Source organism: Clupea harengus, chromosome 21, assembly GCF_900700415.2.
Source record: "Clupea harengus chromosome 21, Ch_v2.0.2, whole genome shotgun sequence".
Classification (NCBI taxonomy): Eukaryota; Metazoa; Chordata; class Actinopteri; order Clupeiformes; family Clupeidae; genus Clupea; species Clupea harengus.
In genome coordinates, this window is record NC_045172.1 from 23,242,183 (window position 1) to 23,257,182 (window position 15,000).

Genomic DNA, 15,000 nt, shown 5'->3' on the forward strand with positions numbered 1-15,000 from the left:
CACACACACACACTCACACACACACACACACACACACACACACACACACACACACACACACACACTCACACAATGCTTTCATGTTGAACGGTATTGACAGGCCAGTCTTGAAAGAAGAGCAGGTCAAGTGTCGAGGCTTTAGCAAGTTGTCAGCATGTAGTCCACGGGCGAGCGGACAGCCATGCTTTCTATGAGCTGTGTGTGTGTGTGTCTGTGTGTGTGTGTGTGTGTGTGTGTGTGTGTGTTGGGCCCGTGCCCAGCTCGTCTCAGCACGGTCCAGAGAGGCACAGAGATGCGCTGCCCCGCTCCTCAACCCGCCGCCGCCTCGCTGCCGATTGTCAGAGTAAGTAATTGGAGACAAGAGGCGGAACAGCCATTTAGAAGTTATAATTTACCCCTTTCAACCGCCCTGCGCCTCCCCCCCTCCCCTCCCCTCCCCTCCCTCCCTCGATCAATCTCTCGGAGCACAGCGATATTTTAGATCTCCCTTCGAAGAAGTGGAGGAGAGGGAGGAGGGGGAAGCGAGTAGATAGATAGACGGACGGGAAGGACAAAAGAGGAGGAAGTGCGGATAATGTTCCTTCGCCGTTGTGTTAGAGTGCTGATGTCAGGGGTGGGGGGGGGGGGGGGGTGTTTCAGAGGCTTTGCTCGTCTCTGGGAGGTGTCTTTATTTGACCTTCGACCTCCTAGAGCAGTTCAGATTTACCTAAATAACATTAAAAGAAAACATCCAACAGAAAGATGGAAGTGAAAAGATAAAAATATAATTAAAAGAAAGTAAAAGAACATGATTAAGAACATGCAAAATACATAAAATAGAATAAAAACATAGTGGAAGTAGCCCTGACTGTGTGTTTATCTCATTTTGAACACCGAAATGGAGAACCAGAGAGCAATAGGCCGAATATAATTCATAATAGAATCCGTAATAAAGCTTGATAGAGACGCGTATTCAGATAAAGGCCCGAGACTAGAGCCTTCAAATGGGCCTGCCAGTCTCTTTCGGAACACGGAATACAGAACCATGGAGCAAGAGCCTGAATTCATGAGTACCAAAGACGTCACTTCCGTCAAGCCTGCCGCCATCTTTGTGTCCAACTCTACCGTTATTCCCATTGTATTTGTACCCAATAGTAGCTAGTTAGTCATATATATTAATATATAGTAATAATATAATAATAATAATATCAATATAATAATGGTATTGTTTTCTATTGATTCTATTCTAAAATGTAGACTTTTTAAAAGTAGTATTGTCTAATTCTAGTGGTTAGTTAGTTAGCTTTCATAGTTAGCCAACGAACAGAGTCATGACTACGAACACAGCACATCTGAATGAAGCAGAAAGACAACGATATTTAGAAAAAACATTGATTATTGGCTGCAATCCATATTTATTATCGGCAACTTTATTTTGTCCCTTAAAGTCTGCGAAACGTCTGCCCCAACTGTCCTTTCCCGACATATATATTTATCTTGTACACAATCCATCCCCATACACCGGAGATAGCCTGAAGGCTTTCAAAAGTACATCAATATGCAGTTGCAGGATGGGTGAACGACACCAAGATATGGCATCTGGAGACAAAAAATATGTATGTCATCACAGGACATCTTAGTAATTCAAACAGCGGTTATCAACCGATTTAGTGGTGGTTAAGAGTGCCAATGTGGGCTAGCTAGGTGTAGCTAAAGCCTTTAGTGAAGGGCTAAACAGCTCGCTAACTATTAGCACTCTAGCTTGCTCAGGAGAGTTTAGCTCTGATAAGACACAGCAATTATTCACGATTGTATCAACGTGCTGCATTTCACTTAACATGTCAGTCATTCCCAGGCTCTGAACACAAAATCAACATGTCCGTGGATAGTGGTGCAGGAAGATACAAAGTGTTGACTGCACAATCTGAAGTTAGATGTTGGCTGCCAGTTGTCTCTTCTAATTTGCAGCCAACCATTTATTCCGCCGATCTAAATCTTTTGGTATACAATTAAATTGTTTCTTTGGGTAATTTTCGCGACTATTGTCGCATCCATCAGCACAACATAAGCAGGGCATTTTAACTTTCTGCGGGTTGTGACCGACTATTGTCCGTGTTGTGACCGACGCTCAGCTACACTTTCGGACACAAAGATGGCGGCGCTTAAACACAGTGACGTCACGTGGTACTCATGAATAGAAGTCCTCATAGATTCTGGAATACTGCCCAATAGATCTGTGAGAAATAGCCAGAAATAGCCAGAGCAGAGCAGTAGCCCAAATAGGACCCTTAGTAGAGCTTGATAGAGCCGAGATAGAGATTAGCCCTTTGGCCATGCTGCAACTGCCTGCAACTTCCTTTGGCAGTCTGGTGTACAAAGTGTCAGTTTGCAGGAAATAACGTGAGAGGCAGACCTGTTTCCTGTATACTTTCTACTAAAAAGGAACGGTGATCCTGATTCTGACCTTCGACCTTTGAGACCTTTGACTAGTTTCTTTTTTAAACATCGGCTGATTTAAAAATGGTTGGTCACAAATCTTCTAGTGTACGGTATCAGTTGCATCATCAACCAAGAGATAATGAATTTCCCTGCAACTCACCCTGACGACGCTGGTGTCACCATGACGACTTCACTGGTGTCACCATGACGACTTCACTGGTGTCAGAGACGAGACCTGATCTAGAGATGTGATCTCCCAGTAACCATGACGACTTCACTGGTGTCAGAGACGAGACCTGATCTAGAGATGTGATCTCCCAGTAACCATGACGACTTCACTGGTGTCAGAGACGAGACCTGATCTAGAGATGTGATCTCCCAGTAACCATGACGACTTCACTGGTGTCAGAGACGAGACCTGATCTAGAGATGTGATCTCCCAGCAACTCACCATGACGACTTCACTGGTGTCAGAGACGAGACCTGATCTTGAGATGTGGTCTCCCAGCAACTCACCATGACGACTTCACTGGTGTCAGAGACGAGACCGGATCTAGAGATGTGCTCTCCCAGTAACCATGACGACTTCACTGGTGTCAGAGACGAGACCTGATCTTGAGATGTGATCTCCCTGTAACTCACCATGACGACTTCACTGTCAATCAATCAATCAATTCAATCTTTTATATAGCGCTTCTCTAAATACCCGAAGTCGCTTTACAGAGTCCAGAGTCCAGTAGTCATTCATACACAGTCATACCGGTGGTGGTAAGCTACATCAGTAGCCACAGCTGCCCTGGGGCAGACTGACAGAAGCGTGGCTGCCAATCAGCGCCTACGGCCCCTCCGACCGCCACCAACATTCATTCATATTCACTGGTGTCAGAGACGAGACCTGGTCTAGAGACGAGACCTGGTCTAGAGACGAGACCTGGTCTAGAGACGAGACCTGGTCTAGAGACGAGACCTGGTGTAGAGGTGCTCTCACAGCAAGCACAAGCAGAGCGATTCAAAATGCACAGGTACCGCATTGTCCTTGAGTGCCCATCTGCTTACTGTTGAGGGAATAATGCAGGAGCGCTCACACACACTCACACACACACACACACACACTCACACAAAGGGAGCAGATACTGTGCCGTGTTGAGGGTAAATATGGTAGGACGCGCACATGCACACACACACGCACACACACACACACACACACACACACACACACACACACACACACACACACACACACACACACACACAAAGGAGGTTTTTCTTCTCCCTTTTTCCTTGTACTACCCCTCATACACACACTCACACACACACACACACACACAACAGTCAGCCAAGGCCGTATGCCCTGGGCTCTGTCCGACTTGATTGAAACCACTAGTAGAAGTTTGCGAGCGGAGGGTTTAATTTTCTCTCCGAGCTGGAGCAGCTGCGAGCTCTGCAGTGAGGAGCCACAGCACAGCACAGCGCAGCGCAGCGCAGCACAGCACAGCACAGCGCAGCACAGCGCAGCACAGCACAGCGCAGCGCAGCGCAGCGCAGCGCAGCACAGCACAGCGCAGCACAGCTGTGCACAGACTCTTGGACAGTGCCCTCTGGGAGCCCCTTGCTGATCGCATCCTGGAGGAATCCTGTCCTGTGTGTGTGTGTGTGTGTGTGTGTGTGTGTGTGTGAGAGTAAACAGGATCGGGAAAGAGCCTGACACAAAGACGCCTTTAGGTGAATACACCTTCTAGTAATGCTGATGTCCTGTTTGGCCTTTGCTTTAGACACCCTGTGTGTGTTTGTGTGTGTGTGTGTGTGTGTGTGTGTGTGTGTGTGTGTGTGTGTGTGTGTGTGTGTGTGTGTGTGTTTGTGTGTGTGTGTCTTGCCATGCCCCCTTTCAATGCCACAAACCTCCAAAAGACAACCACATCAGGAGTGTGTTTGGGGAGGGGAGGAGAGGAGAGGGGAGGGGTGGGGTGGGGGCGAGGAGCACATCTGGAGTTAGACCCTAAGTGTGTGTGTGTGTATGAGCCACGGGTTGAGCCACGTGCTGCTCTGTCCCCCTCCCCTCTTACTACCAATCCCCAGAACACACACACACACACACACACACACACACACACACACACACACACACACACACACACACACACACAGACACACACAAGCCCTGCCCCTTTTTCTTCTGCTGTGTGTTGAAGGAAGGGATTCAGATGAGTGCAGCAGCCACATCCTGACCTGAAACGAAAGCTCCGTGCTGCAAAAATGAAATGCCTGTATACACACACACACACACACACACACACACACACACATTAGGTTCTCTAGAGATCCTCCCTACACATCAGCTGTGGTTTTGTGCATGGGACGCTGTGTGCTATTCTTAGCTCAGTGAGAGAACAATGGTATGACATCTATCTTTAGAGGGGCATTTGCCTCTGGCCGGGCTCAGGGAGTGTGTGTGTGTGTGTGTGTGTGTGTGTGTGTGTGTGTGTGTGTGTGTGTATGCTTGCGGTGGAGAGGTTGTGCCACCACACTGCTCAATAAGAGGGTCTTGACTCCCCTCAGGGGCTCTGTGCCAGTCTTCATGTACAGAGCTGTGTGTGTGTGTGTGTGTGTGTGTGTGTGTGTGTGTGTGTGTGTGTGTGTGTGTGTGTGTGTGTGTGTGTGTGTGTGTGTGTGTGTGTGTGGGGCCAATGATTTCCGCGATAACGGAAAACGACCGGAATTCGTGGAATGTACCCTTTGAAACGGAATTGCAACTTTCAGACGGAAACATAATTTTGTGCATACAAATCGCCCAAATTCCCCTGTATTTTGGGCTGCAAGGCCATATTTCTTTCAAATAAACACAACAACGATTGCAACGATGAACAAACATTAATTAAAGAACAAAACCACTGAGAAAATGTCACGTCTGCGCTGAACTCTGCTCCGGCCACGCCCCCCTTTTCAACGGTTGACACACACACCTCCGCTAAAGCCACATTCAGTCACATTCACTCGCTCGTCTTCCCAATCGCATTTAAAACAAAAAATGTTTAGTCTTCTGTTCTGTTGCTGGCTGGCAAACAACAATCTAAGAAGGGCACATATTATTCACTCGTTTTAAGCCATCAATCTACCTCAGGGTGAACAAAATGAGCTGAAACGGAAAAACACGGAATTCACCAAAATGTGAAGCAGAAAATGCATTTTTTTTAAACGGAAAATCATTGGCCCTATGTGTGTGTGCGCCAGTCTTCATGTACAGAGCTGTGTGTGTGTGTGTGTGTGTGTGTGTGTGTGTGTGTGTGTGTGTGTGTGTGTGTGTGTGCCAGTCTTCATGTACAGAGCAGAGCGTTGTTTCCCATGTGGCTGACTGAGAGCTCAACACTAAACCTAACCCAACATACAGACACACACACACACACACACACACACACAAATATGCGCAGACATATATTCAGAAATACAGACACATATACATGCAAACATTTACGTATAAGCACACACATTCACATACTTGCAGATATCCACACATGTTGCGAAGCACACGCAAACGTGCACGTGATCAGAAACACACACACACACGCTCCACACAGATCTGCATTGTCCTTGGCTTGTCTAACATTACATCAGACACACACACACACACACACACACACACACACAGACACACACGCAGACAGCGTAGCATAACAAATGGCTAACATTACACAAGCCCCCCTCAGTTTGTACTAAGAGCGAAATAAAATCTGTTTTTGTTTAATCTCTCTGTTCTTGCGCTCATTGGAACACAGATTCATTTCATTATAAGGGGGTATTAGGGGTATTTAGTGTTGCCTTGGAAGAGGCCTCTCACATGTCCTGGCCCCTTAAATCAACCCCCTCAGATGTCATCAGCCTGTAAATGCCATCAGCCCACTCTCTGTGCCTCCCTCTCAGCCTTGGGTTTGGTTTTTCGGCTCGTTACGCAGCTTTTAGTAATCAACATGGCCAAACTGACGAGAGGAAGACGTACCTCAGAGCAGAACAGAACAGAACAGAACAGAGCAATCTCAGCTGCCGATGTCTGCAGTGGTGGTGGTGTCTGCATCCTCACATGGGCGCTGCAAGGCTGCATCTGCACTAGTGGTGGTGATGTCTGCAGCCCAGGCAAATGCACCCCACACACTCACACACACACACACACACACACTCACACACACTCACACACTCACACACACACCCCACACACTCACACACACACCCCACACACTCACACACACACTCACACACACACACACACACACTCACATACACACCCCACACACACTCACACACACACACACCCCTCACACTCACACATACCCCACACACTCACACACACCCCACACACACTCACACACACACCCCACACACACTCACACACACACCCCTCACACACACACACACACCCCACACACACTCACACACACACCCCACACACTCACACACACCCCACACACTCACACACACCCCACCCCACCCACTCACACCCCACCCCACCCACTCACACCCCACACCCTCCTTCCACTTTCACTACCTTCAGACTTAGTCCTGCCAGTCCATGAAGGCACCCAGACCACACCACATTCAGCCCCTCCACACCAGAAGCGGGCCTGATTCGGCCCAGATCTTCAGTCAGCTTCTGGGTCTGTGGCAGTGAAGGTGCCGCAGCCGTGGAAACCTAGTTTTTAGTTTTTTGGGTTTGTTTTCTTTATTTTCTTTTTCTTTTTCTTTCTTTTTTTTTGAGGTATGAAAAGCCTTTGAAGGAGCTTTGACATTTTGAAGGGAGCTGGTTTTCCCTGGCCGGCAGTCTTGAGCTGAACAATCCCCCCCCCTCCCCCCTCTCCCCCTCCCCCTGCTACACAAACACACTGATACACAAACACACTGATACACAAACACACTGCTACACAAACACACTGATACACAAACACACTGCTACACTAACACACTGCTACACAAACACACTGATACACAAACACACTGCTACACAAACACACTGCTACACACGGGGTAACACACTCTGGATGTGGAAGCCCTCTCTCAGTGCAGTGGGTGCTTTTAAAGCTCTGTAGTCGGGCAGCAGGACTTAGCGGAGTTAGCCGCTCCTAATACAAGACTCTCGCTCTCTCATCGCTACGGAGATGCCAGCTTCTCCACTGGCAACACGTGCGGGGGGCGGTTAACTCCTCTCGTCTGACATCATACGCTGTGAGGGCGTTTCTCTCCCCGTGTTAAGTCTTCATGTTTACTCTGTGTGTGGACTCCCTCCCTATAGGCCTTGCAGTGGGCAGATGAGTCTTCGTGTTTACTCTGTGTGTGGACTCCCTCCCTATAGGCCGTGCAGTAGGCAGATGAGTCTTCATGTTTACTCTGTGTGTGGACTCCCTCCCTATAGGCCGTGCAGTAGGCAGATGAGTCTTCATGTTTACTCTGTGTGTGGACTCCCTCCCTATAGGCCGTGCAGTGGGCAGATGAGTCTTCGTGTTTACTCTGTGTGTGGACTCCCTCCCTATAGGCCTTGCAGTAGGCAGATGAGTCTTCGTGTTTACTCTGTGTGTGGACTCCCTCCCTATAGGCCTTGCAGTGGGCAGATGAGGGGAACGCAGGGGGAGCAGCCTTTGACCTTTGAACTTTGACCCCTGCTCTCCCTTCACACGCCCATGGGGCGGCAAGGTCTTAGGCTTCCTCCTAGCTTTATGAATCTAATTGTAGTTTTCTGTCCAAAGCTGTGGTGGTGTGGCGGCCATTTTATTTCTGTAGACTTTTGTCTTAGCATCGTAAGTCTCTAGTTAGCTGTCTAAAAGCCTATCGTATGGACATGTATGTCTCTGGGTTTTGTCTGTCTTGGCATGGTAAGGGCTGGATATCCTCCCGATGGCGAGGCGTTCGTTGCCATGCCTGTGGGCGTTTGCGTTGGCATGATGAATCTGTAGAGAGGCCTGGCAGCTGAGTCGGTGCCTGCAGGCTGGCGCTGCGAGAGAGAGAGGGTTCGCAGCATCAGGAAGCACATGGTGCCCTCATGCCGCCCTCATGGTGCCCTCATGCCGGCCTCATGCTTCACTGGGCTCTGGCTCCGGGCTGCAAGCAGCGCTCCATCACCTCTGGCTACACGGAGGACAAAATGTCCAGAAAAGCATTTTTAAAGCACACACACACAAACACACACACACACACACATACACGCGTACACATACACGCGTACACAGACACTACACACATATACATAACCCCCCCCCCCCCCCCCCCCCCCACACACACACACACACACACACACGCACACATACACAGACACTACACACATACACATACCCCCCCACCCCCCCACACACACAGAGGCCACACACACACACACACACACACACACACACACACACACACACACACACACGTCACATCAGATCACACACACACACACACACACACACACACACACACAGAGACCACACACACACCCACACACACACATAAGAACATCTCTTTTCTCTTTGAATGTGAATGGAGGTCCCTTAACCCGCCATACTCTTCCACTGGGAAAACAAACCTCCTTGGTAGTCTCCTTGGTAGTGTCCTTGGTAGTGTCCTTGGTAGTGTCCTTGGTAGTTTCCTTGGTAGTCTAGTCTGTGTGTCCTACGGTCTGAGCGTGGTTAGACAAAGCCCCCGCAGACATCATTGTTTTCTTCCATAGAAACTAGGAGGTGAACATTATACCTTTATAGCAAAGTGTGTGTGTGTGTGTGTGTGTGTGTGTGTGTGTGTGTGTGTGTGTGTGTGTGTGTATTTTTATAGCCTGGTTGTATGACGCAGCACTTGAATGACGCACTGCGCTGATGACTCCTTTAATGAGTTTCTCTCCAGAGAACCATTTGATTCAGTGACTCAGAGATTCAGTTACACAATTACATTTGAGTTTCAAACAGGAGTTATGATTAGCCCCTGACCTGGTATTTAAAGGCTGCTCCTGCTAGCTAAGCTGCTTCTACAAGCGCTATTTGCTCTGATATTGGTTTGTGTTTGGTTCATCGAGGGAAGCGTGTTCTCGTCTGCCCAATGTAATAATAATATTAATAGTAAAACTTTATTTATGTAGCATCTTTCATGCAAAAGAATGCAGCTCAAAGTGCTTTACAGCAAAAACATAACGTGCCCAAAGAAATTACATGCACATAAAAATAGACATCAAAGAAACATAAAAACTCAGATATAGTGCAAAAAAATGTATAAATAATGTAGTCCAATTTAGACTGCTCTGTTCTATGTGTCTTTCTCTTGGGAGGCACAACCCAAGTGCATGGTTTGAATCTCCCCAGCAGAACTGTAGCAGAAGATGTGAAGATGTTGCACAGGGGTTGAGTAGACTTCTTTTCATCTGCGATCCAGTGCTTCAGGCCCTTGAGCAGAGGCAGGCTCCAAATAGGGGGCCCATAAGGCCTTCCTGGGGGAGAGGAGGATTGATGGGAATGCTGATGGGACCAGGCATGTGGTCTTATGGTCAGAATTGGCTGGGACTGCATCTCGACTGGGCTCGACACACACATTAAGCTTAGGGGGGCGTTAGCTCAAAGGGCATCTCAGGGGCCACTGCACAGGGCCACTCTCTTGAACAGGTGATCGGAAGGGCATTGCCACATCGTCCAGAACGGCCCTTTTGCCTGGCTGGAAGAAAATTGCCTGTGACATCACCTTATTCTCTCAGCCGTCTGAGGAATGAGTTTTTCTGCAGGTAATTCTAGAAGTATGCGGTGAAAATCTAGAATGGAACAAACAAGCAGTTTGAAAAAAATGTCCATGGGTTCATTATGACACGGTGAAATGGAACCTTCCGCTCCCAACATTCTAATCTCATATTTGTGGTGGTTCCTCCTGAAAGGAACTCTTTTCTCCTGTCGTGTCTTGGTGAGGAAGTTCTGCTATATTGAGCACTGCAGAACCACCAACACCCCTGCTGTCTGTGATTTTAAAGCCTTCCCTCGGCACCCAGCATTAGCACCGGTCCTACCGTCTCAGTTCACTTCTCACTCTTCGACTCGCCCAACCTGAAACTGATTGAAGCGGCTCATTGCATGCCATCTATAGAATAGAATAGAATAGAATAGAATAGACTTGATCTGTCATTGTGCATTAGATACACAACGAAATTTGTTTGTGCAACCACTAAAAAAAAGTGCAGTTGTGCTGGGTGGAGGGTATGAGGGTTGTGTGATTGTTTAGTTCTGTTATGGCCCTGGGGATGAAACTGTTCTGCAGTCTGAAGGTGCGGGCTGTAGTGGCCCGGTAGCGCCTGCCAGAGGGTAGCAGGGTGAAGAGATGGTTTGCGGGGTGAGTCTCATCCTTCAAATGACGCTCATTGCGTGCCATCTTTAGCCACTCATTGCGTGCCATCTCTTCTCCCGTGGCGTGACTGAGGCGCTCTGCCCTGCCCTGCCCTGCCCTCTGCCTCTCATTGTTCTCTCTCACATGTTGCCCCCTGGAGACAGTTGCTATGGGCTTTTTGTCACGGCATTTGCAATTGTAAACTGCTGTATCGCTTCAGTCGTGTAGTTTTCCTTGCTTAGCTTTGTTTTTCTTGAACAAGATCACCCCCTGTAGACGCTGTTTTTTTTTTACTGGAACAAGTCAGGTGCGTGGGCTCGGTCCTGTGTTGAGTTTCAGTCATGCTTTGCCCGAGAAGGTGACCAGGCTCTCCCTGGGACATGGCTGGCCCAGCTGGGCATGTCATCAGATGAGTTTGCAGTAATAAATATGATGAGATGTGGGCGGGTCAGCCTGGACGTGCCTTATTTTAATCCCCCTGCAAACCCGTCATCAATCCCCCATTATCAGGGACAGGGTTTTATCCAGAGGTACAGGGTTTTATCCAGAGGTACAGGGTTTTATCCAGAGGTACAGGTTTTATCCAGAGGTACAGGTTTTATCCAGAGGTATAGGTTTTATCCAGAGGTACAGGTTTTATCCAGAGGTACAGGTTTTATACAGAGGTACAGGTTTTATACAGAGGTACAGGTTTTATCCAGAGGTACAGGTTTTATCCAGAGGTACAGGTTTTATACAGAGGTACAGGTTTTATCCAGAGGTACAGGTTTTATCCAGAGGTACAGGTTTTATACAGAGGTACAGGTTTTATCCAGAGGTACAGGTTTTATCCAGAGGTACAGGTTTTATACAGAGGTACAGGTTTTATCCAGAGGTACAGGTTTTATCCAGAGGTACAGGTTTTATCCAGAGGTACAGGGTTTATCCAGAGGTACAGGTTTTATCCAGAGGTACAGGTTTTATACAGAGGTACAGGTTTTATAAAGAGGTACAGGTTTTATCCAGAGGTACAGGTTTTATACAGAGGTACAGGTTTTATCCAGAGGTACAGGTTTTATACAGAGGTACAGGTTTTATCCAGAGGTACAGGTTTTATCCAGAGGTACAGGTTTTATCCTGAGGTACAGGTTTTATCCAGAGGTACAGGTTTTATCCAGAGGTACAGGTTTTATCCAGAGGTACAGGTTTTATCCAGAGGTACAGGTTTTATCCAGAGGTACAGGTTTCATCCAGAGGTACAGGTTTCATCCAGAGGTACAGGTTTTATCCAGAGGTACAGGTTTTATCCAGAGGTACAGGTTTTATCCAGAGGTACAGGTTTTATACAGAGGTACAGGTTTTATACAGAGTTCCATTGGGCCGCCGACAGATGACCTATGTGCCCTTCCAGTATATTCTCTCTCTGAACAGACATCAGCATTTTGATCCCAATAAGATAGAGTTCTTTCACAAATGCCCCAGATGGTTTATTAGGTGGCTTAAAGGAAGTGAGGCTCTGTCTGTCTGTCCGTCTGTCTGTCTGTCTGTCTCTCTGTCTGTCTGTCTGTCTGTCTCTCTCTGTCTGTCTGTCTGTCTGTCTGTCTGTCTGTCTGTCTGTCTCTCTCTGTCTGTTTGTCTGTCTGTCTGTCTGTCTGTCTGTCTGTCTGTCTGTCTGTCTGTCTGTCTGTCTTCACTGGCCTCGCGATTTCATTTCATTTCGATTCAAGCGGTAACGATTCTCTATGCATCACAATGTATCTTGTCCTTTATGGGTTTTTTTTTATAAAAAAATACAAGCACTCAGATTTGAACTTTATTTCCCTTTTAAGTGTTTTATTAAACAGCTGTTTTTAAGCAAAAAAGCAAAACAGAAAGCCTCTCATCAGGTCAAAACGGGTCTCCTTTTCCAAAGGTTACTCAGCAGGAGGCCTGTTACCATACTAATTATTGTTTAGCCTACTGCACTGTAAATAGGTCTGCAACTTCTATACAAAATAAATAGTTCTCCCCCTAAAACAAATTCTGTTCTTCTATAAGGCCTACCGGATAACTCGATAACGTTACTGGCAAGCAACTCAATGCATTACGTGTGTGTGTGTGTGTGTAAAGTTTTTCACTTTTTCCTTCACTGATATCTATGGCGGACACGTCTGAATGATTTGTTTACATGTGTTGTGTCACGTTGCACATAGTGTGTATTGTGTAGTTGTAATAGTCACTGTAAATATTTTCATTTATCATCATTACAACTGCATGAATGAAATGGGTCTGAGTTAGTTGTTTAGATTAATTATGCCGGCATGCATATTATTTAATTACATTGTTAAAAAAAAACTAAAATCGATTATTTCGTTTTTCTGCATCGGTGCATCGAGTATCTCACGTTAGCATCGCAATGCATCGGTGCAAAGATTCTCTTCCCCAGCCCCTAGTGGCCGTCACTGGTAATGGCCTTATATTCTCTTCCCCAGCCCACTGGTAATGGCCTTATATTCTCTTCCCCAGCCCACTGGTAATGGCCTTATATTCTCTTCCCCAGCCCCTAGTGGCCGTCACTGGTAATGGCCTTATATGCTCTTCCCCAGCCCCTAGTGGTCGTCACTGGTAATGGCCTTATATTCTCTTCCCCAGCCCCTAGTGGCCGTCACTGGTAATGGCTTTATTACTCACCTGACTGGTCCCTTTATTGAGATGTAGGAACCTTCCTCAGGTAGAGGGGTCATATATATATATATATATATATATTAGTGCTGTCAAACGATTAAAGTATTTAATCGTGATTAATCGCATTTTTGTTTCAAGCAGTCAGGCCTCTTATTTCAGAAACAATGAACCGTAACAGTTAGGTTACCAATAAAAGGTAAGCCTACTACTTCTTTGATTTCAGCCAGCTGCCTGTTGACATTTTCAGACAACAGTAAAGCTCGCTTCTTTTGCACAACACAACTTTTAAAAGTAAACTTTCCATTCAGAAGCTTTTTATCATCCATTCGCGCTCACCATTCACTCAAACCGTAACGTTAGCCTACTACACAGTTTGCGAGGCCAAAAAGAAAGTTAATCTAAAAAAAAAGAATTAAAAAAAAATTGCGTTAATCTCGCGATAAAAAAATGAACGGCGTTAAAATGGGTTTGCGTTAACACCGTTAATAACGCGTTAAACTGACAGCACTAATATATATATATATCAGACACTTTGTTCCCCTGCAGTTGACTGTGATCTCTGAGGTACTCAGACTGTGTGAAGGCTTTATGTGACGAGCTGTAATAATGGAGAGCTTATATTCAGTGCCGCTGATGGTGGAGGGGCTATAAAAGGCCTCTTCAGCTGCAGCCAGGCCACCACTGAAAGACACAGACAAGACAGAGAGGACGACCGAGATCTTTACAGTTCAGGCCGCCACTGAAGGACAGAGGCCAGACAGAGAGGACGACCGAGATCTTTACAGTTCAGGCCGCCACTGAAGGACAGAGACAAGATAGAGATTACTCCTGAGATCTTTACAGTTCAGGCCGCCACTGAACGACATAGACAAGACAGAGATTACTCCCGAGATCTTTACAGTTCAGGCCGCCACTGAACGACATAGACAAGACAGAGATTACTCCCGAGATCTTTACAGTTCAGGGCGCTCGTCAGACAAGGCAGAGATTACTCCCGAGATCTTTACAGTTCAGGCCGCCACTGAACGACATAGACAAGACAGAGATTACTCCCGAGATCTTTACAGTTCAGGGCGCTCGTCAGACAAGGCAGAGATTACTCCCGAGATCTTTACAGTTCAGGGTGCCACTGAAGGACAGAGACAAGACAGAGATTACTCCTGAGATCTTTACAGTTCAGGGCGCTCGTCAGACAAGGCAGAGATTACTCCTGAGATCTTTACAGTTCAGGCCGCCACTGAAGGACAGAGACAAGACAGAGATTACTCCCGAGATCTTTACAGTTCAGGGCGCTCGTCAGACAGCCATAACCATCGGCCCAGTGACTCACGGGGGGCCAGGAAACCCATCACAGGAAGTGTCACATCTGCCACCTCCCATGATGCATTGCTGATGGTCTGTCTGGTAGGGGACATTAAAGGTGTGTGTGTGTGTGTGTGTGTGTGTGTGTGTGTGTGCAGCGGGTCTGGTCACCATGTCCTTCACTGTCATGACGCTGTCATGCGTTCTGTTAGATGTCTTTATCTGGACATAATGAAACCATCCATTGTGGCGCTTTTGGAAGGGTAAAACTACCTTCAGGCGAGAGCGGGATGGACAGGTGTACTTGCACAGAATTTTGCTCTACAA

General features: G+C 47.1%; 1 protein-coding gene across 1 annotated transcript in view; it reads left to right on the forward strand.

The window, feature by feature from the left end:
* mgat5 (alpha-1,6-mannosylglycoprotein 6-beta-N-acetylglucosaminyltransferase) overlaps window positions 1–15,000 on the forward strand; it is a 157,578-nt gene that overhangs the window by 27,260 nt on the left and 115,318 nt on the right. The gene's annotated exons all lie outside the window — the stretch shown is intronic.